Below are 23,907 nucleotides of genomic sequence, written 5' to 3' on the forward strand. Positions count from 1 at the left end.
ATCTTTGTGAACTTCTCTAATGGTTCATAGATGTTGTATTAGCCAGAGTTCTCCAGAGAGACAGAGCTGATAGAATATATGTATATATGAAAGGGAGTTTATTAAGCAGAATTGACTCTCAGGATTTCAAGGTAATGTCCCATGATAGGCTGTCCACAAGGTGAACAAGGAAGTCAGTGGTGGATCGTTTTGAGTCCCAAAACCTCAAAAGTCGGGAAGTTGACAGTGCAGCCTTTGGAGGGCTTAAGCTAGGGTTGCTGCAGGGTGGTTGCTGATGAGGGAGAACTTGGGAGAAGGTCTACGTGGGTCACCTTTTTACAACAGTACTTGCAGCTGCTTGCTCATTTTAAACTGGGGATATGTAAATATAGCCATGGCAGGGAATTGGAAAGTTCTCACTCTGTATATATTCTAAATTAGGCTTGTGACAGATCCCTGAAATGTAGAACATTTTGGAGTTCAACATCATATTAATATTGTAAGAGAGCGAATAAATACTATATGCCTGTCTCTGCAGTACCACCAGCTCCATGCAAATGAGTTAGACAGTAACAAATCCCACATTGCAAAGGGCAGAGCACCAACAGAGGGTTCTTCCTGCTGTGCTGGCATGAAAGATGACAGTGGCCACCTTTCACCACCTGTTCCCCTGGATGCTTTTGTTCTGTGCTGGCAGACCTAGGATACAGGCAGGCTTCACAGTGTAGCCAGCGTGGCTGATAGTTTTGGCAAATAACCTACTGGAATTAGTCCAGCTCAGAATATGAGTTCAGGGAACTGGAACTAGAATTGTTCTTTGCACAAACCTCATTACCCCTTCCTGTGTCTACCTCCACAGACTCAGGTTGTGGTTGGGGGGAATCAAGAGACAAAAGAAAAGGGATGGGTGGATTCAGATTCGGAAGCAGTTTGTCTTGGCTCAGAAGTGATGTAATTGAAATAAAGCTGTTGAAAAGAAAAATTGGAGTGTTTTCACCACATCTCTTCCCTCTGTGCCTCCATTCCTAAGGATAGCTTGTGTGGCAGGAGCATTTTATATTTCTCTGGTGGGTTTCAGGGATCTGTCACTGGAAAGGATAATAGGGCCACAGTGAGTGGCCCTAATTTTTCATCCTCCTGTGGCTCGGATTCCTCATGTGGAATATGAAGACCAATAACAGAATTGTCATGAGAATCCTACCAGCCCAATACATCCCTCTAAACTCCCTTTTCAGACCATCCTAGCTGTAGCACTTACGGCTGAAAAGCAGAGCCTTGGAATCCAAACAACCTGGGATTAAATCTTGAGTCTGACTATTCCTCTTGCCAGCTGCCTATCTTGGGGAAAGTTGCTTCATCCCTCTGTAGGTGAGTTTTCTCATTCATAATATGGGATTAAAAATAGCTATCCCATAGAAGTAATTAGGGGATTAAGCCAAAGTATGTCGAGTACCTGGCTCAGAGTAGTCAAAAAGTAGTAACTTCTTTTTTCTTCCTTTTTTGAGACAGTTTCGCTGTGTTGCCCAGGCTGGAGTGCAGTGGCACAGTCTCGACTCACTGTAACCTCTGCCTCCCTGGTTCAAGCAATTCTCCTGCCTCATCTTCCCGAGTAGCTGCCATTACAGGCACGTGCCATCATGTCTATTTTTTGTATTTTTAATAGAGACACGGGGTTTCACCATGTTGGCCAAGCTGGTCTCAAACTCCTGACCTCAAGTGATCTGCCTACCTGCACCTCCCAAAGTGCTGGGATTAGAGGCATGGGCCACTGTGCCCGGCCAAAGGGTGGTAACTTTTCACATTTGGGTCGTAAATTAGAGATGGGATGGCCAAATTAGGAGTCTAAGCTGGGCCTCCACTTTTGTGTTAGCCAGCCACTTAGGTTGGGAGGCATTGGGAGCCTGAAGATCACAGCCTCAGGCACGGTCCAGGGCCCCATCCGCTGGCCTTGAAGAATGATGACTAACTGTGGAATGTTGCCTGGCTTCTCTACAATGAGGATTGTTATGTGTCTAGTTTTGAACTGGACTATCAGGTATTTGAGCTTTCTGTCCAGGAAGTGAACTGAAGAAACACTGGGATAAGCATGTGGGGAATGGGTTTCTCTTATTCGTTAAGCTTTATTTTTAGTATTGTATGACTTGTAGATGAAGATTCTCACTGACTTTAGGACCTGCAGAAGCAGGGGCTATCATTGTTGGCTCTTGGAGATGAACATGGTATTGTTCCAATTCATTTATGCATCATTTATGCATTTGCAATATCAGAGTGGGGCTGACCATTTCCCTTTTATAAAGGTACCTCTTTTCCTGGACTTTCCAGGATGCCATGTCTCCTTTCTTCTTCATTCCTTTCTGATGACAGAAGAGGCAATGCTGCGTAGTGTGTTGACTAAGGCAAGGATTCTGGAGCTAGGCTGCTTGGGTTTGGATCCAGCTCCACACTTTGGCTGTGCTACCTTGGGCCAATTTTTTGTCCTCTTGTGGTTCAAATTCCTGATGTGGAACATGAAGACCAATAAAAGGATTGTGGTGAGAATTAAATGAGTCAATGTGCATTGCACATTGAACAGATCTGGGTAATAGTAAATGCTATGAGCGTTTGTGCCATGAACTAGTTCTAGATGCTTTACAAACATAATATCAAACAACCCTCATGACAATCTTATAAGAAAGCACTGAGAAAACAGAAGCTTAGAGGCGTCCCGATTTGTATCCCTATTTCACAGCCTGAGAATACGGAAGCTTAGAGAGGTTAGCTAGTGTTAGATCACAGAGCTAGTAGGTAATAGAGCTGGGAAATTAAGCCCAGGATTTTCTGTCTACCTGTAAAGTCTATATTCTTGATGACTACTTACCCACTGTTCTGTCATAGGTGTTTTACATTTTGGCATTTTTTTTTTTTTAAACGGAGTATTTCTCTGTTGCCTCGGCTGGAGTGCAGTGGTGCAATCTCGGCTCACTGCAATCTCCACCTCCTGGGTTCAAGCGATTCGCCTACCTCAGCCTCCCGAGTGGCTGGGACTACAGGTGTGTGCCACTACGCCAGGTGAATGTTTTTGTATTTTTAGTAGACACGGGGTTTCACCATGTTGCCTATGGCTGGTCTCCAACTCCTGGCCTTAGGCGATCCACCTGCCTCAGCCTCCCAAAGTGCTGGGATTACAGGTGTGAGTCATCACACCGAGCTAAAAGATTTTTTGATAAAACACATTCTTCTCCAGCATGTTTGGGAATTTTGTTGATTCTACCTGTCTACCTTAGAGGAAGACTATCTCCTTTCTCCTGACTACAAATATGTGAAAACTCAAGATGAAAGTGGGGAAATAGAATCAGTGAATTCTCAGAAAGCACTGGTGACAGTCCTGGGAATAGACGAGGTCAATTTGTGCCTTGTCTACTGACCTATTGCCTTACACGTGGTTAGATCTGAGCTCGATCCCAACCAACGAAGTGTACAAGTGGAATGAATTGCAGAAACATATGAGTCCTGAGGAGACTCATACTTTGTAGCCTGCTCTTCGCAGAGCACAAAATCCAAAGCCTCACTAGATTACTTCCTTGATTCCACTGAGTCATCTGCCTCCATAATACTCATGAATGAACAAATAGATGGATAACACACAGGTGAGCGATGAGAATTATCAGCGTTGTCCGACGGTAACCATGTTTGTCTTTAACACCAGTGTCTGACTAAACAGCTACTCCTATTTCTTCTGAAATTCTTTAGGGCACACTAAATATCTTCCATGTTGTCTAAGTGCTAGAAGGGAAATCGATACTATTCTCTCAAAATACTCAACTTTTACAATGTAGTTTTAAAAAATGCGGGTGGAGGGGAGAAATGCCTGTCTAAAGTAGGAAGCCACAAGAGAAAGCCCTGGGGCTTCCAGAGGCTTGGTTTCACCTGCCAGCCATCAGGGACCAATTGTGGAGCTGAAGTGGCTCCAACGCGTTCTCATTGGTCTGCACCCAGGGGGAAGGCGTGGCTTCAGGTATAAAACAGTGGCAGCCTGGCAGGGCTGCGGGCTGCTCTGCTGGTGGGTGGCTTGGGGGTTGGTTGTGCTGTGTTTCTTCCAAAGCTTTGTATGCATGTGAGGTTCTAAGAAGTTCTCTGTTGGCTGGAGGGGTGGGTGGAAAAGACCAAAACTCTCAAGGGAAACTTTGGTTAGCTTACTTTAGAAGTGAAAGCCGAACAAAGAAAAAAGCGGAGGGTATATAAGCTAAGCGGACTTAAGGAACTCGAAAGAACTAGGCTTTGTGTGTGAGATGAAAATACCTCCTAGGAGGTCATGGCAACTCCCTGAAGTCGTTTTGGCAGGCTTGTCTCCTCTTCAAGATACAAATAGGAGAAACTTCTCCAATTACTGTGGTTTCTTGGGGCTGGTTCTTTTAGAAGCTTAAAATAGGATATTGGATTGAGGTTTCCTCTCTTATGCTCAAGTCTTACTTTCTGAGAAGGCTCCTGTCTCTTGATCTGTTTAATCTTTACCGTAGACTTTACAAAGCTGCTCTTGGAGTGAACTTACTGAAGTCAAACTCTAAGATAAATACATGGGTTTAGAGGTCTACCTTTAAAGCAAGCGCAGCTATCTTTAGGGATAATTAAGTGACTTCCTTTTAGCTTTCAGCTGGAATCTCAAAGTCTGCATTAAACACCTGTGTAGAGTAATGGTGGAAAGTAAAAAGCTAGCCTCTCACATCTTCAGAGACTAAAAACTAGGTCTAGTTGGATGAAAGCCTTAAATGTAGATAAACTTTGAATTAAGTTTGAGGGTAGGAATTGTCCTTTTGTGACTGGTAAAGAATAAAACTAAAATGAACTAAAAGCATATGGCTTTTAAAATCCCTTATGAGGAAGTTAGGATCTTAATCATTCAGTAGGAAGCTGCTGTCTGCCTTGAAGACTCAACCTGTAGGCAGTTTGAAACTGACCTTCCACCTGGATGTGGAAGTGGGAGACTTGTTGACAAGCCTGGGGTAATGTCAGACTGACTCACCTGAAAGCATTTGATAGGTGTTCAAAACTTTGGAATAGTGAGGAAATTTCATTTAGGTAAATAGATGGTGGCTAGCATAAGAATGGTTATTTCTTTGGATTTACTAGGAAAGGCAAACCATCTGTCATGGAAAAGAGGTGGGATCTTAGTGACAGACTGAAGAGCACATAGTGTGATGGATAAATTCATTTTGACAGTTTCACTGGTGCTAGGTAGCAAGTTACATAGGGCACATATTCTTGCCAATTACAGAAGGTGCTGTTTAAAACCATGTCTGGTCATGTAGGTCCTTGTGCCTTAAAACCTGAATAAAGGTTAATAAGTACAAAGGTAGGGTCATGAAGCATTGTCTCCCCTCATCCCCATCAGCATAGTTAGTTTCTCCACATGCTCCTTGCAAAGCAGGATTCCAGAAGAGGAGAGTTCTTTGCTTCATGTAGATAATCAGTTCAAGGGATGTCTCCTAGGCTGACCATCCACTTGCCAAGTCTGGGATCTTGAAGCCCAAGACTTTGCAATACTGTGTCAGGTGCTGTAACTAGAACAAGGGTGGGGTGCTGGGGCCAGGAAGGACCCTGCAGGATGGTCAGGGTTGTCAGTGGATGGGCTTGTTTTTCCAGTTACTTGACACTGAAAACCAGTCTTCTGACTAGTTATTCAGTAGAATTCTCACCAATACTCGTGTTTTTACTGATAGCAAACTTTTTACAGGAATTTCAGAAGTTGATAGTAGTGACTTAATCCTGCCAAATAAGAATTTGGTCAAACTTAAGTGCCTGGTATGGATGCCTTATCTCACTAATTGTCTTCCTGCTTATTTGTAAACTACAAAAGCTAAGAGGAAATAGAAACGCTAACTTCAAAACTAATACTCAGGATGGTGGCTCACACCTATAATCCCAGCACTTTGGGAGGCTGAGGTAGGGGTGGATCACCGGAGGTCAGGAATTTGAGACCAGCCTGGCCAACATGGTGGAAACCCTATTGCCAAAACAAAAATTAGCTGGGCATGGCGGCAGGAGCCAGTAATTCCAGCTACTCAGGAGGCTGAGGCAGGAGAATCATCTCTTAAAACCTGGGAGAAAGAGGTTGCAGTGAGCTAACACCATTGCCCTCTAGCCTGGGCAACAAGAGCAAAACTCCCTCTCTTAAATACTGCTAGGTAGCTGGGGAAAGAACAGGACTTCACACCTAGGCTAACAGTGAAGATACTGGAAAGTTTGTCTTTTCCACCATCTCTTCCATGTAAGGCAGCAAAATAACTCTTCCTATTCAATTACCTATAGTATCAAGTGCAGGTGGGTCCTATAGAACTGTTACCTAGGTAGGTGTTACTGCATAGGCTTCTGGGGCATGCCACATGGTTCTAGAAAAACTCACATGGCTTAAACAAGTTTAAAGTTGTGGTTGGAGAAGCAGCGTAGAAGGGGCTGAAACATCCAAATGTCAACTCTCTCTTAGAACAAGACGTGGAGTAGTGCAGAATCCAGTCAGTGGCAGTCCCGCTGTACCTAAGGCTGCTTCACTTATGTACTTCTGAGCTTTGGCCTGATGTGCCTTGTCTGTCTTGGAACCGGGCTCCAATCTGAACTTCTGATGTCTCTTGAAGCTTGCCGGAGACCCAGATCTTAGTGACTGAAATCCTTGCCATCCCTTAGGGATAGCCTCACTTTGAAAATCCTCAGTTGTGCCAAGACCATTTAAGGTGCAACTTTTTGGGTTTCTGCTTGGTGTCTAGTGTCTACCTAGAGTTGCTCAATGCCAGAGGCCAGTGGCTTCTTTACCAGGAAACTGATGTTAGCTGTATCGCTTCTTGGCACCAAATGTGTCTAAAACGGTCCTTAGATGAAGACAACTCTGTACTCGTAACTGTAAGCCATTCAGCTGAGAGAAGTTAAGTGGTCGACGGTGAGAGAACTAATAGAAATTGGAACCAGGTGTACTGAATCGCTCCTCTAGGAGAAACTAATTTCTTGAGGGACTTGTTAAAGGTAACTTAGCAACACCCACTTCCTCCCAATCTACACATTGGTAGCCAGTAGGACAAGCTTAATTTAGGCCAGTAACTTTTAAGTCTTTGGAATCGACATAATCTAGCAAACTAAGACTGTTCTAGAGGTGTCAGGAAGCATGTAAGCAGAACCATCTTACTAACCTACCAACCCAAGAAGCCCAGAGAATCTGAGGCATTGGAACGGTCTCTGAGGGGTCTCAACATACTTCTGATTGAGATGCTTGCCCACTAGAGTTCTCTGAATCAGTCCCTGATGAGGGAGGCACCTCAAGCTTGCAGCCATGGTCACAGAAATGCCACGTCTAGGTCTAACCCTGTTTCTGCAGCAGATTTTGGCTTACTGCTCACTCTGGGTCTCATGGCTCCTATGATAGCAGTTTCAGAACTGTAGGTCTGATCTTCAATGGCAGTGGCCCTGGAGAAAGTGCTCTCACTAGGAAGTCTCGGCTCACTGAATTCTTTGATCCATAAAGCAACTTTAGTGTCTACAAATAGCCCTCTAGGATCTGACTTAAATGGCTGGGATGTTTTTCCTCAGGGAATAGATTCTTCAATAGCCCGTGAGTGAGAGCAGGTGGCCGGAGGTTCTCCAGCTGCCGCCCAAACAAATGCTTTACCTAGCAGTGGTCATGAGGCAGGTGACTGGAGCCAGTAACTGCTGGTAGCAAATGAGCCTTCTGAAGCGTTTGTGTAGGACTGGTCTGGAGGCATTAGTTAACACCCTTGTTCACTGAGCAGACTCTGGAGGGGGGAGTCCTTGCCCTCCAGGAACTTAAAACACAGCTTTGAAGGAACACAAAGACCCAGCTGTGGCTCACATTACTTAATGGAAATGGAAAATGGGTGAGGGAGTGCTGGCTGTGAATTTGAACTGACTTTGAAGTCGGCTTTTTCCTATGAAGTAATTCTCAGTGGAGTAGATAGCTCTGGCCTAAACGTGGTATTACAGTACCCTTGTGTATCTAAATTCTGGTGTCTAATCTGGCACAACTTTTCCCAACAGGGTGATAGGCTTGGGCCCTCTAGGAAAATACAAAATGAGGGGGATGGAACTTGTCTTCAGTAGGAAAGCCCTGTAGATGACAATGTGGTCTTAATGTGGTGGACTGGTGAGGTGCATGGCTAGGTTGAGATGGGGAAAGAAGCCTGGGAAAGCCCAGGGTGACTTCTGGTCTATGCTGCTGCTGTTGAAACAGTCTAGAGACTTTGTAGAGATGCTAAAATCGGTCCTGATCAACAGAACAAGTAATCAAAGGGACCTAATGTGCCATGTGTCTTTGGGCCAGGGGTTAGGAACTCCCATGTAGAAATGGATGTGGTAGTATAAACAGGGGAATCTTGTGATTTGCCTAGTTCTTAAAATGCTTCTCTCCAAGAATCTCTCAACTTACATTTGAAATTGTTTTGGAAGCATTCCAAGAATAAATTCTATGCATGCTCTTTAGAGGGAATTTATAGGAGCCTCTAGAACAGTGCTAAGAGATACACGAGCCAAAAGTACAGGCCATATATAGTCAGCCCAATTAAAGATAAAATGGGCATCTTTAACCCAAGAGAGGCATGCAACAGCTTACTGTTGGTACTGAGCCTTTGAAGTCTGGTACACATCTTAAACGTCGTGCATCAGTTGAGCCCCATCAAGTGCTCAATGCTTAGGGGCTATCATATTGGAGAGCACAGCTCTAGGTTAAACGTTAAGTTTCTGAATTCATTTGTTACCTGCTTTAGGGAAATACTGCTCTACAATGACTGGAATGAAGGATCAGTACTGCTGTGAATGAAAATCCTTGGAAATTTTCAGGAATTGGTACGCTGGAACCACTGGCACTAATTGGACTTTGGTTGTAACACAAAGGCAGTCATTCTGACATTCTAGATCAGCAATATGACCGTTTTCCATACCCCTAGCAATCACTTTGATTATTGCTGGTAAGCTTTGTCCAGGCATCTTTGCCATCTATATCTAAAGCACCCATTCCAAAGCTCATTTTAGTCACTTGTTCTGAGCACAGGAAATGGGAAGAACACAAGTAGCTCTCATTCACTATCTTCCAGTTTTCAGTTTGGGTCACTGGTATTGAGATCCTGGACCAACACACTGAAAGGTTACTGGTATCTAGAGATCAAGTACTTGAGAACGTTTAACATCTATGCTGGGGTGCCTGATTGCCTATCCCAAAAGCTGAAATGGCCATGACTCCCCTTCCTATTATACTTAAAGCAGGCTTAGTGTGCTTTAAGTATATTGACAGTCTTGATGGAAGTAAAGCCTAGCAACAAAGGACCCAATGCATGGGAAAACTCACTGGGTTCCATTTGGATTGACTCGGGCTGAAAGACACATGCTGAACTCCCAGCTATCAGCTTGTCACCTGTCACGTTGGGCGACTATTTTGCTTTGTCCAAGAATCCATAGTCTTCGCACAGGTGAAGACCCTCCCTGGTGATGGAAGCTTCTTCCAGTAGACAATTGCAACCATGATTCAGAGGGCTTTTGCTTGAGGTCCTAAATGTCAACATGTGGAATTGCATTTTAAAGTGTTTTGCTTATGACCAGGTACTAAGTGGATTGACTGCATTTTTCAACTTGACTGGTAGTAGGCATGCCCTTAGTTCTATGGGGACACGTACAACTTGAACTAATCTGTTAAACTGGAGTTCTCACAAGTGCTAGCCGTTGCTTGCTATTCTGCTCTCCACCTACGCCCACCATTGGTGGGAACTGGGTATTTTACAATGTCTTTCAAAGGTTTCTGTATATCTCAAGGTTGAGACAGACTTGTCAGATCAACAGGTGACACGCTTTCCCAGATGAACTAGGAAGTAGAACTTCAATGTCATGGGTACCCCCAAATCTATGCCGTGTAAACGTTTTGAACCAACACAGCCTCTTTAGATTGAGGGAGCCACACTTATCGGTGTACTTCATAGTGAATTCCCGACTGCTGTGCAGTTTCTGTTCAAATTTCTACTGGGTGGTTTCACACCACTTGGTTACCATGCTTCTCGTCAACTCGAGGGATTTTTAAGAACAGCTTGGTCCATATTTGGCCACCTCTTTGAGTTCTCAGTATTATGGTTCCATACTAATGTTCATATTAGTTACTCCTACCTAATCATACACCACTTCCCACCCACCCCTTGTCTTTCTATTAGGGTTATATTCCCTACCCTTAATTCTTACCACTTTAAGTTCTGTTGGGTAATGATCTGATTTCCTCTTAATGTTGGGTATTTAAGTTCATACACATTTTCATGAATATATAGGACCATGGTGACCATGAACAGACCAGTCATAATTCAGCTTGAAAAATACCTGTAAATGTGGACAAGGAATAGTATGTACAGGTCACCCAGACTTCATGCCATTGTTCCTTATAGGCGTAACTACCTCATAGGGTTTCACTATATGGAGGAAAAACAATCTGAGGCCAGAGTCATCCTCACAATTTCTCAGTCTAGGAAATTATCCATTTTAGGCTCTGAAGTCTTTGCATATACATTTTCCCTTAGAGCGACTTGCTATAGCTTGCCTTGAGAACAAATGTCTCAATGGTTTGTGGCTAAGGGTCAGGTATAACTCAGATAAATAAGTTAAGCCTCTAAAATTAAAAGCAAACAGTCGGGTGGGTGTAAGATGAGTCTGCATACCAGTCCTGGTCTTGAGCTAACGCAACATGAATGCAACCAAACATGAGATTGAGACTAGCCAGATATGTGACCTAATGGAAGACAGTATGCTGGGGTGCCTGACTCCGTATCCCAAAAGCTGAAATGGCCATGACTCCCCCTCCTATTATACTTAAACCAGGCTGGACTGTGCTTTAAGTATATTGAAATAGTCTTGATGGAAATAAAGCCTAGCAACAAAGTACCCAATGCATGGGAAAACTCTCTGGTTTCCATTTGGATTGATTCAGGCTAAAAGAAATAACATGCTGAACTCCCAGCTGTCAGTTTGTCACCGGCCATGTAACAGTTGGATGACTATTTTGCTTTGTCCAAGAATCCATAGTCTTTGCACAGGTGAAGACCCTCCCTGGTGATGGAAGCTTCTTCCAGTAGACAATTACAACCATGATTCAGAGGGCTTTTGCTTGATGTCCTAAATGTCAACATGTGGAATTGCATTTTAAAGTGCTTTGCTTATGACCAGGTACTAAGTGGATTGGCTGCATTTTTCAGCTTGACTGGTAGTAGGCATGCCCTTAGTTCTATGGGGACATGTACAGCTTGAACTAATGGATCTGTTAAACTGGAGTTCTCACAAGTGCTAGCCGTTGCTTGCTATTCTGTTCTCCACCACCCATGCCCACCATTGGTGGGAACTGGGTATCTTAGAATGTCTTTCAAAGGTTTCTGTACATCTCAAGGTTGAGACAGACTTGTCAGATCAACAGATGACACACGTTCCCAGATGAAATTGGAAGTAGACCTTCAAACAATGTCATGGGTACCCCCAAATCTATGCCACGTAAATGTTTTGAACCAACACAGCCTCTTTAGATTGAGGAAGGCATACTTATCGGTGTACTTCATAGTGAATTCTCCAGTGCTGTGCAGTTTCTGTTGAAATTTCTACTGGGCGATTTCACAGCACTTGGTTACCATGCTTCTGGTCAACTCGGGGGAGATTTTTAAGAACACCTTGGTTCATATATGGCAGCGTCTTTGGGTTCTGAGTATTAACGGTTTCATTCTCATGTTCATACCAGTTACTCCTACTTAATCATACACCACTTCCCACCTACCTCTTGTCTTTCTATTAGGGTTATATTCTGTACCCTTAATTCTTAGCACTTTATGTTCTGTTGGGTAGTGATCTGATTCTCTCTTAACGTTGCAGGCATTTAAGTCCATATACACTTTCATGAATATATAGGACCATGGTGACCATGGACAGACCAGTAATAACTTGAAAAATACCTGTAAATGTAAACAAGGAATAGTATGTACAAGTCACCCAGACTTTATGCCATTATTCTTTATAGGAGTAACTACCTCATAGGGTTTCATTATATAGACGGGAAAAAAATCTGAGGTCAGAGTCACCTTCAGTTTGTCAATCTAGGAAATTACCCATTTTAGGTTGTTTTGAAGTCTTTGCATATACATTTTCCCGTAGAGTGACTTGCTATAGCTTGCCTTGAGAACAAATGTCTTGATGGTTTGTGGTTGAGGGCCAGGTACAACCCAGATCAATTACCTAATCTCTAAAATTAACACCAAACAGTTGGGTGGTGTCACTCTCACCTTGCTCAACAGAAAGCCGAACGTCTTAAGACCACTCATGCTCCAGGAAATTGTTTCCCTGTGATTACCTAGCCTCTTGAGTACACTGACTCAATTGTCACCATATGTAACATGGAGCTTCTATGAAAAGCTTTTGTTGTGGCAAGGTGTAATGGGTTAAATGTCATGAGCTTAGTCATGTAAGTGATTGGCTAAACCAAATAGACATAAAAGGATGGAGTAAATCTGTCAAAACTTGGAGCATGTCTTGGACAAAGTAGAAAGTTGGTATTCAAGAAGGGTTCTTTTTCTCCTTTTTTCCTTGGCCTGTGGCTTAACCGCACCTAAGAGATTTCTCTGGAATGTCTTAATAAAATCAGTTAAGGACTGCATGTTGTATACAAGCAATGCATTCATATTACCATCCTGTTAACAGTGAAAATCTAGACTAGCATGATACTTGTCTGATTAGTGAGGCAATTAGTATGCACCAGATGAACCAGAAGTGATGGAAATCTTGGAGTTGTTACCATACTTGGTTTCTATTTAAATTGATGTATCTGAAAAAGCATTTACGGGCCTGATCTGCCGGGAATAGGACGTCTCAACTACGCTGTCCTTGGTGGGTATCACCTGTATAATGCTCTGAAGCTAATCTGCATAAGGTCTTCCTTATACAAAGTGTATTGGGATCTGAACTCCAGGTTTGGGTCCACAACCAGATACTAGTTCTGCAAGAAGAGGTGATGGTATGGTTGTAAAAGCCTTCTCCATCCCCTGACTCGCCTTGCTGTCATGGGCTTCCTACTCTAATTCCTCATGAATAGGTGGTTGACACCTTGTACTCTGTCCTAAACAACCCAGTTGTCTTGCTGTACTTTCTCATTCCAGCTGTTGCCTTTATTTCCTTGTTAGCATCTTTAAAGACCTCATGTTTTGTTCTGGTAAATCTCTTCACTTCATGAATGCCAAGTGTCTACTTTGTTCTAATTATAGAAAGGTAAGTCTCGGCTGAGTTAGACCAAAGTAGAACCATGTCTCTAACATTGACTTCTGATATTTTTCTAACTGCCAAATATCAGAGGGGTAGAAACCAGAAAAAATGTTGGGCATTCTTAGTGAACTTGGACACTTCTAAACATGTAGCTTTTGCTTCGTTCTTACAAGCTTCTCCTTTCAGATTACGAACTAGAGGAAAACATGTATTATACCCACTGTTAAGAAGTGCTAAGTATGATAGAATATATTTGTTGGGAAGAACAATGGCAAGGAAATCCTAGCTCCCCCTCCCCACCACCAGTAGAAAACTATTTGGGGTATTCTAAAGTGGCAGGACGATATAAATACACAGTGTAGGATATATGACTCTGTCCCCATGGCTCCCTCGTGGAGAATACTTTTTAGTTTGATCAGTGGTAAGCAGACACCAGTTGCCTACCTGGTATGTTTTTGTGTTCTGAGAAAATGCCAAATATTAACAATAACCTGTTGAATATGTGGGTCTGTCTGTTCCAGGCCTTCACTCTGGAATTCTGTCAGCCCTCGAGGTGCTCAGCTCGGAAGGCTGTTGGGCCCTCCCCCATAGATTCAATTTGCTATTCTATCTGGGTGTCTGCTTTTCAATTCCTTCACTGCTGCCTGGGTGTGTAGAACCATCTCTACAGGCGAGTGGGTTCTCAGTAACCTACAACTCAGCATAGCAGGAGAGTTGGTGAATTTGCTTTGGTCTCTTGTGCTCACCACCCCTCCATATTAAACCCACCAGCTTTAGCAGCTGCCCTGCTCTAAGGTGGTTCCACCCGCTGACTCCTTTCTGAAACAGTCCTTCCTGTGACTGATTGCTAGAGGCTAAGTCCTGTGACTGTGTCCCTAGCAGCAGCAGGGACTCTGGGAGAGGGCCCTTGGGGTAAATGGGTCTCGATGGGAGAAACTCCTCAAACTGGGGACGTGAGGCCTTCGAATGTGACAAAGTTCCACAACTAAGCTGAACTGGTTCTGAGAAAAGCTTACACATCTACATATCTAATTGGTGCAGCAGAGAGCCATGGCGCACCTGTGCTCTTGAAGACAGTATGAAATTGAGTATCTTTCTGTCCCGCTCTAATCTTAGTTATTTCGTCTTCTGCTGGGTTTTGAGTTTTTTTGATCTTGCTCCTCTATCTCTTCCAATTTTGACAATAGGGTGTTGATTTTAGATCTTTCCTTGCTTCTCATGTGGGCATTTATTGCTATGTATTTTCCTCTAGACACTGCTTTAAATGTGTCCCAGAGATTCTGGTATGTTGTCTTCATTCTCGTTGGTTTCAAAGAACCTCTTTATTTCTACCTTCATTTCATTGTTTGTTTATCCAGTCAACATTCAAGAGCCAGTTCAGTTTCCATGAAGCTGTGCGGTTCTGAGTTTCTGAATTCTGAGTCCTAACTTGATTGCACTGTGGTCTGAGAGACTGTTATGATTGCCGTTCTTTAGTATTTGCTGAGGAGTGATTTACTTCCAATTACGTGGTCAATTTTAGAGTAGGTGTAATGTGGTGCTGAGAGGACTATGTTCTGTGGATTTGGGGTGGAGGGTTCTCTAAATGTCTATTAGGTTTGCTTGGTCCAGGTCTGAGTTCAAGTCTTGGATATGCTTGTTAATTTTCTATCTCATTGATCTAATATTGCCAATGGGGTGTTAGACTCCCACCCAACAGGGGGAGACTTTAAGTCTTTCTTGGTCATTAAGAACTTCCTTTGTATATCTGGGTGCTCCTGTACTGGGTGTGTCTATTTAGGATAGTTAGCTCCTGTTGCATTGATCCTTCTACAATTACGTAATTGTAGAATGTGTCCTCCTTTGTCTCTTTTGATCTTTGTTGGTTTAAAGTGTATTTTATGAGAGACAAGAATTGCACCTCCTGCTTTCTTTTGTTCTCCATTTGCTTGGTAACTCTTCCTCCATCCCTTTATTTTGAGCCTTTGTGAAATTGAGACCGAGTAGCTTATCTACTTGACTAAATGTCTCAACCGTGTCTATGCCACTGTGGTAAAGCTTTCACTCTCCAAACAGGGAGCATCCTTGCTTGCAGTTCAATTTTCAAGATAGCAAAAAGCCATGGCTTCACAACTGTCAAGGTTTTATGGTTACTAAGCGCCCCCTGTTGGCAGATGTGTTTAAAACTGGTTGTGCCCTGTAATGCTTCAAAGCGGCAAGACTGTATCTAATCTCTGAACACAGTCCAAGGCTCCAAACATGAGGGTAGCCCCGTTAGGTCCTCTCCTGGCAGCTTTTGCCTTCACCTTTGCTTCATGGTTTGGTCCTCTTGCCTCTTCTCCTAGGATGCTTCTAGGGTTGGCACTGATGATCAACACAATCCCTCCACCCCTTCCACCCAAGACTAATTGCTTTCTTGTCATTTGCTGAAGGCATTTTAGAAGAGGCATAGTTGGAAACGTTGAACTGGTTTTGAGAAACTTTTTGCCTAATAACACTTTCTTGTGCTTGGATGGAAGGCTTAGGACCTGGGCCCTGGTGCCCAGAAATGACTGATCTTCTAGTCAATAGCGCTCAACTACACTAAAGGTTGAAATTGACCCTGGTTAGCTTTTGAGACTACTTAAAGACCACTCTGGTGTTCTAATCTGCCATGGACCAAGACTTCATAAATGCAATAAAAAGAAAATGCCAAATCTTGTTAAATCCACATTCTAGCAAACAAAGGGGAAGAAATACATGGTTTGTTGGAAGAACATACAGGTGACAGGTGACTACGAATGTACAGTGAGTTATGTAGAGGTAACTGAAGTACATCTTAATGTTCTTATACAGAATGACTATTGTACATACAGTACTTAAAGTACTGAGGTCTTGTGACAAATGAGCTTTTGAAGTTGATGAGTTTATTAAAATCAATGATTCCTTATTTCATCCAGAACATGAAGGTGAGTGGTTTGGTTTCTTGAACTGCAGTTGTCATTACATTATAGTTCTTATATACCAGGACAGTGATCTAGCATTTATATGAAGTGATAAAGATTAGAACCTTGGCTATAAGCCTAAACTGAAGAGTGTTTTACCAGCTACCCAGCTGCTTAAGCTGGCCAAGTATAGTGGACCAGAGTCAAAGGAACAGAAGAACGGCAAAGGGGACGTCCCCACTAAGAGACCACCTTAGGGTGAACACTGGGGACAGGCTGTGGCAGTGACATAGAATTTCTTCACCTGAAATGACTGAAGGGTAAAACCGAGCTTTTAAACACTGAGTCAACAGCTGGGCCCAGCAGCTGCTTGTGACCAGAGCAGGCCCCATGAATGCTCATTGATTGTGTGTTCTAGGAATCAACACTGTCACCACCTTGGTGGAAAACAAAGCGCAGCTGGTGGTCATTATACGTGAGATTTATCCCGTTGAGATGTGCTTGCCTGTTGACTACTAATCCAAGGGCTTCTGTCAGTGCCAGGAAGAGAGGCCTAATGGCAAGTCAGTGATGAGACAGAAGTGAGTGAGGACAGTACTGACAAGGAATCCAACTCATGCATGGCTCTTGCAGTGACGTGAATCTCTCACTGAATTTAACCTTGAAGTATAAACCCACGAGCTTTTTAACCCTTAGCACTTGCTACTGAGCTAGCTTTGAAATGTACTGCTTTTGGTCAAAATACTCAACTAATGCTTTCTTCTAGCTAGTTGTCTTCTTACCTACCCTGTGTCATAAAATGGGAGTCCTTTATTGCATTATCAAGGGGAAGGCAAGACTGGGACGTCTAGTCCACAGGAAGACCTGCTCTGAGGTCTTGTGACAAATGAGCTTGTTTCACCTGAATCTAGGTTGGGGTGATAGCAATGCTACTCATAGAGGAAAACAACCAAAAGGCTTTGTTTTAATAGCTTTCACAGTAGAGGCCAATCTCATACCCCTCTGAAGTGTGTTGACCAGAACGGAAGAATTGAAAGCCATTGTAGCAGACTCAGGGTATATTTAACTTAAAATGAAGTAATGCTTCATTTTAAACTCATTTCTAATCCTTCATCACCAGCTACTTACAATGGCTTATCTTAGAAGGCTACAGTTAACTTCCTGAAAGGCTCCAGATGGGAATTTTTCCTATACATAGATCTTATGATGGAAAGCAAAATCCAGTGTTGTAATTCAAAAGGGCATGTCTTGTAAATGTGCAACATCAAAACTCATTGATACTTTGTGAAGTTACGTAACTTTGTATTTTTGAAATCCTTAAGTTCCCCAGTGTCTGCTGCTCTCCCATCAATTTTACCCAAGGGAAAGGAACTTGGATGGGTTAATGAGACTAGGAACAACTCACAGGGCCTATGGAGTTAACCCTTCTAGAGAGATGTGCCGTCAGGACTTTTATGGTACTTTGAATTGTTTTACTTCATGAATGTGTATAGAAGGGTTACTTCGATGGTAGAAGACTTGCTGAGCCTAGTGCAGGGACCCACTTCCAACTGTGGTTCTCTGATCCAGCGTAACCAATCTGGCCTGATTGATTTCAGGTGTAGTTCCCAAGTACTTTCAGAACCCCACAGGGAAAGTGAGATGAGTGTGGTACTTCAAATATCTAAGCTCTGAACTTCTGGCTCCTTCCTAGGCAGTCTTGCTCTGGCACATGAGCTACGTATTGTTGCTGGCCTTGTATCTAGGGCCCCCCACTGGCATGTAAGAGGTACAGGTCAGTATAAACGTCCTCAAAGGCTTCTATGTTCCCTGACTGGCGTTAGGAGCAAAAGGATCAGAGTCTCCCTGGCCACCCCAAATTATGGACAGGAATACCAGTATCTGGTGTGAGACAGAAGTGGAACTCCTCAGCCAGGTCCTACTGTGTATGGAAGTGAGTGCCTTAAGCAATGGGGTCTAAGAAGCCATTTGACAATCTCTGGGTAAGCTTCTCCTTCACACGTTAGTTTGGCATACAATGGTCCTGACTTCCTGAGACAGATAAGTGACCATAATTTTGGTCTAAGCAGAAGGTCCTGGGACATTAAGCACCTTCAGTTTTCGTAGAATATTGAGAAAGCCTGAGTGTATAAAACATACTTGCTAAGAACAGTGGCAAGGAAAACCTAGCCACCCCTCTGCCCTACCAAGTAGAAAACTACTTGGGGCATTCTAAAGTGGCAGGACAATACATAAATATTATACACCAGTTAAAACAAGCACAGGACATCTGACCCTGACCCCATGACTCCCTCATGGAGAATACTTTTTATCAGTAAGTAGTAAGTGGGCATCAGCTGCCTACTTGGTATATTTGTGTTATGAGAAAATACCAAAAAAAAAAAAAAAACTAAACACTTGTTAACAATCTGTTCAGAGAATACATGGGTCAGTCTGTTCAAAGCCCTTGAGCCTGAAATGCTGTCAGCGCCTGAGGCTTTCGGCTGGGAAGGCTGTTGACCCCCCAATAAGTCCCACTTTGCTGTTGTATCTGAGGTGTTTGCTTCTCAATTCCTTCAGCTCTGCCTTGGTGGGGGTCTCTATGACCAAGCTAGTTTTTGGTAATAGAATTGGAGATGGCGTTCACAGCTTTCCCAAACAATACTTAAGGCATCTGTCCAGAAGTACCTGCAGAGTCCAAATTGGGATATTTTTTTTTTTGAGGGAAAGATCTTCTCTAAGGTATTTCTTTGGTGGGAATGTCAGATTGGGTGGTTTACACTGCGGGAAGAAAGGAACTGCTTCTAGCAATACCTCTGTGGCCAAGTCTGGGGAGGAGAAATTAGGGTGGGATGATAGCAGTTGGAAGTCTCTTGCTGCTTTCCTAGAAGTAGCGAATGTTGAGGGTTTAGAGGAAGCTCCCAGCACAGGGTTAGAGGAGTTCTTAAACATGGGTGGATTTCTGGAAGCTTCATGAGGATCTGAGTATGGATTGTGGCTGGATTATTGCTCAGCCCCAATATTAAACACAAGGTAACCCTTTACCAATAGGGCCTAGGGAATATTGGCTAACTTCGTTTTGTCATTCTGACCTTAAGCATAATTGTATGGGGGTTTTCCAAGGTATGTGGATGAGTCTGCCTTGGATTAGATTCTGCATCTCAGGCTGTGGTTAGGGGAGTACTGAATGTAGGCCCAGGAAATGCATTTAAAGGCAGTCGGTACTAGCAGGGGTGTAGGAAGAACAACTTCCGTGGTACCAGTTGGGATCTTCTGTAGCAATGGTGTTAAGACTTAATGTGGGTAATACTAATAATTGGTGAGGGGGTTGGAGGGAGATAGGAGAGGAGCAGCAAGGGAGAATTATCTGTTCAAGGAACCGGGGAAGGGGAAGAACAGGTTAGAACCCCAGCCTGCAATATGGGTCTGCAGTACAGTCTGAGTCAGGACAAGAAAGTACCTGTTCCATGATGGACCCTTCCTCGTGGTTGTTAACATGAGACACAGCTCCACACTTCATAACATCCTTACTACGTCCATCCACATGCCTCTACCCGAATCTTGCCTGGCTGGTCAGTCGTTTGTTCCAGGCTGCTGACTGGTAAAGCTACGCCACTGAAACACCTATGTATGTGCATGCTCACCCTGGGCCATTTATCTGATGCAAAGTAGATGACCAGGCATACTGCTTGTAAAACCCTACCCATTGGGAACCAGGCCAGATACTTGGTTGAACTTGCAGCACTTTAACCCTCCTCTGTCTAGTTTCTTCATGGGCTAGAATGCAGAATAGAACAGATAAGGACCATTAACCCTATTGGCTTGATACTTAAGTATAACACTAATCTTCATCCCCCACAGGGCTGTAATGCTTGTGATTTAATATCTTGGCTGGGGTAGGGACACTTTAAGAAGCCTCCAGCTGGCCTTACTTGCTGGGATGCTCTTACTTTGCATGCCATGGACCCAACTTGGAGATTATTCCAGACGGTCACATCAATCTCAACTGTATACTCAGAGGAAACACTTGTGGTCGGGTCTTCAGACCTAGTAGACCAACTGTCAGCCAAACATCTGCAAGAACTGTGTTTCTCCAGTCTCTACTGGGGTATAGTATTTTCAAGTTTGAATCTACTTTGCAAATGGAGGGATAGTTATAAGCCCTGTATGTCTGTACTTTACCTTGTGGCCATAATGCTTTGGGTGTCTAGATAGCAATGTCAACTCATATCCTATGCCCAATGGTTAATTCCCTTAGTTCAGTGTATGTTAACATGAATGTCTAGAGATAGACTTGCTAAGAGCCCTGTCTGCTGAGCTGGCTGGATCCTCCAGGTACATTTCAAGGTCCTCATGCTAGAACCCCTGCTTCTGAGAGCATTGAAAGGTAGAACTGTATCTGAGTTCTACTTCAGTGTGGCAATGATCTGGTTAATACTAAAGGTGTTACCTAAGTCGGTAATGGTAGTAGGGTCAGGGAAGGAAAGCATAAAGTAAATTTTGCTGCTGCTCCATGTGAAAGGGGAAAGTGTAGAAAGTTTCTTCTGTACAGATGGAACAAAGCTTAAGAAAAGCTGCAGCTTGGCTTTGCCCAGTAGCAGGCTGAGGGAGGGGAACAGATTCCTTACAAGAGCGTCAGCACATACCTAATGTGTTGGGAAGATGATGGGTAGTTCCATGCAAGACAGTAACATGGTCAGACTTGCTTGTTAAACATAGCAAGATCTCAAGCAGGAATACTGACTTTGGGGTTGGAATAGGGGTTTCCTGTTTGAGATATTCATAGTAATAGACATCAGCTTCCAGGTTTCTGGTATGAGCACTGCTGTGTGTGGTGGTGCCGCCACCTATTGAGGATACAATGGAAGAACAAATCCGGGAAGGGGAAAAGTGAGTGGTTACTGTGCTACCTAATGTGAGGATTTGGATCTGGTATAACTTAGCATACGATGGAGAGCTCCAGTTGGGATATTACTTGATGTGAAATGTTCAGGACTGTCTCCCTTGGGGTCTAATAGTTTTAAGTTATGATCTATTTCTGAAATAGAGGCTAGTTATCTTACAGATGCCTTGCTGTAGAAACTGTATTTACCAGAGATATTATAGCATCTTCATGCATCACAAGCACTTCCAGCACCATGTGTTAGATCACCTAGCCCAAGCAGTAGGGCATCTCTGCTGCAGATAAGCTTTTCTCCTGGATGTAAGGATTGGTAAGCTTACTAGATGCTTGGGGAATCATGGTACTTTTCAAGGCATGGACAACATTCTCAGGATGAACCCTTTGTATGGTGCCCTGATCATCATGAAGAAAATTCTTAATAATCCATGATTTTTCCCAGAATGTTACTTTGGCACTAGATACTTCCAGGCATCTGCCTCTCTTCCAAACATAAGGGATCTGAATAATTCATGCTTTAATACACCGAGGGCCATGGAGCCACTGCTTTGGGTTGGTGCTTGCCCTGGTGTGCCCTTTTGGGTGAGTGATCCATGTTGAGCTACTGATAACATGGAATCTTTCAGAGGCTGTCAGGGTATGGTGCTTCCTCCTAGAATGGAAAGAAGAACCTAAAGAATGTGCACAGGATTGGGAGATCTCAGGTTGAAACCATGCAGGCACGTAGAAGGATAATAGCTCCAATGTGTCTGAGCAAGTGGTTGGAGTGCCCAGGAGGGGTGAGGTTGAACATCTGAGCCAGGGACACACAAGCTGTAGAGCTGCAAGAGTATGCCGATCTTACCTGTAGCTTCATAGTCATCTCGGACTCGAGTGCCATGTCATAGTAAGTAGTGAGACATAACCCTAGAGTTCCCCTGGAACTTGGAGGTAACTGCCTACAATAGGATTGGCAACTGGCAGACTTGCCCAGTACCTAATATACCTCCTGTCATCTATCCTGTATGTGTATTCTGACTTCTCTTTGCCTCTAGATCTCACGTCAGCTTTTAACCAGCTAACCTCTTCAACTGTCAAGATTAGCTGAGTCACTAAAATGTAAGCAGATTTCTTGTGAAACTCTTGACAAGGTTGTTAGAGGTGGGAGAGGGGCTTAAATGGTTCTGAAGTTCATTCAACCTAGTTTTAAACACTACGAGCTTGCTTACTGAGGCTTTTCCTATTACCTATTTCTACTGTTGACCAACATGGTAAAACAGCCTGGAGATGAGATAGATTGAGGCAACTGAAAGAATCCTTTGCCCTGATATCCTACCATCCTTGACTATCCATTTGAATAACCCATCAGCTTGCCGATCTCCCCAATCTGAAATTGGAGACTGGATATTGGCATACTGGGATGGATAATTCTTGTGAGGCGGGGTGGTCTGTCCTGTGCATTGTGGAATGTTTAGCAGCATCCATGGTCTCTACCCACTAGTTACCAAGTAGCATCCCCTTTTCTCTGCTGACAACCAAAAATGGCTACAGACATTTACCAAATGTGCTGTTGGGTGGGGGTGGGGAAAGATTGTCCCTGTCTGAAAACTGCCTTAGATGGTTAGTGCCAACTATCTGCACCATATTTCACTTGGATTTAATCCTTGTCCTTCTAAATGTCATTTAAACACCTAGGCCTCTGACCTCTAGGCCTTGGCTATTTCTCTCCCTCCAATCCCTTCTGACTCCACTCACTTTCCCTTGAGTTTTGTTGACCTCCAGTTTTAACTTTTCTCCACATCTTGGCTAACTACACATTGTAAAGTATCCTGATAAAGCAGACTGCTACTGCAAGCCTGGTGGTAACACTGAAGCCAATACAGGGAATCTGTACACTACCTATGTGGTCTGTGTCCTGCCCAGATACCCCTGCTAAACACTGAGCACCCAACCAGAAACTTGGCTGTAAGCAAACAGACCCAGCAGACCATGTCCTGACTGTCAGTGCTTTCAGCTAGCACTGTGGAAGTGTGCTTTCGACTGTGAAGATCCTAGTGAGTCCCTGAGACAGGCTCTTCCTGGAGAGGGAAAAAGGCTGCTTTCACAGTCTGGGGGAACCTTTTGCTAAACTACCCTTCCCAAGGCAATGCCAGCCTGCTTTAGAGCCCAAGTAGTGATTGCCTAGGTTGGAAGTGTCTGCTAACTGAGGTCTGGTATGATTGCTTCGTCTCTACCCCAGTGCTTGCCGGCAGAGTATCCCCCAGATTGTATGGGGCACCTCATGTGCTGCTAGTTTTCGTGCGGTAGACCTATTTCTAGAGCCAGCTGTGTTCTTAAATCTTAACTTCTAGATCACAAAAACTGCAATGCCTACTGTGAACTTACCTCTCACTTGAGACTCTTGTAGGCTAGTGACTCTGGGGACAGCTGTACAGCAGGAAAAAGATAGGCATTACTAATCACTTTCTATTGTGTTGTAGTTGGGTTCTACTAGCTTCAACTGGTGTAAGCATATTGGGGCAGAGTACGTGGAACTGCTGAAGGAATGGCCACCTCCATGACCTTGAGGCATCAGGTTGTCCCGTCAAAGGGAATGCCAGACCAGAGTAGATTAAGATGACGGTAAGAGTGAGATTTCACTTCCCAAATGACTTTGTGTCCAGAGTCAAAAAGGGAGTGCCCTTAAGCCCCTCTATCTGTAAGAGGTAAGCTCCTTGTATCCTCAAAGTGAGTGTTCTTTCCCAGTTAGGGTAGATGCTGTTCCTTGTGGGTGATGCTGCTTCCTGACTCTGGATTTCAAGACTGCATGTCAGGTAGGACCCAGCAAGGCAGAGGGGAAAGTGCAGCCCATCCCAGTATTAATAGGTATGACTGAATGCCTTCTAATATCAAACTGTCAAAAGTTGAAGCTAGTCGATAATGTTCTCT

The 23,907-nt window shown here is 43.7% G+C and overlaps 2 non-coding genes across 2 annotated transcripts; both read left to right on the plus strand.

Moving 5' to 3' along the window:
* The first annotated feature begins 16,400 nt into the window (after positions 1 to 16,400).
* LOC119472918 lies at positions 16,401 to 16,471 on the plus strand. The gene has a single exon (XR_005202093.1). It is a non-coding gene; the product is annotated as a small nucleolar RNA SNORD36 (small nucleolar RNA).
* Positions 16,472 to 16,748: 277 nt separating this feature from the next.
* On the plus strand, positions 16,749 to 16,821 carry LOC119472917. Its single transcript, XR_005202092.1, has one exon. It is a non-coding gene; the product is annotated as a small nucleolar RNA SNORD36 (small nucleolar RNA).
* The last annotated feature ends 7,086 nt before the right edge of the window (positions 16,822 to 23,907 follow it).

This window comes from Cebus imitator, unplaced genomic scaffold, assembly GCF_001604975.1.
Source record: "Cebus imitator isolate Cc_AM_T3 unplaced genomic scaffold, Cebus_imitator-1.0 Scaffold123, whole genome shotgun sequence".
NCBI lineage: Eukaryota > Metazoa > Chordata > Mammalia > Primates > Cebidae > Cebus > Cebus imitator.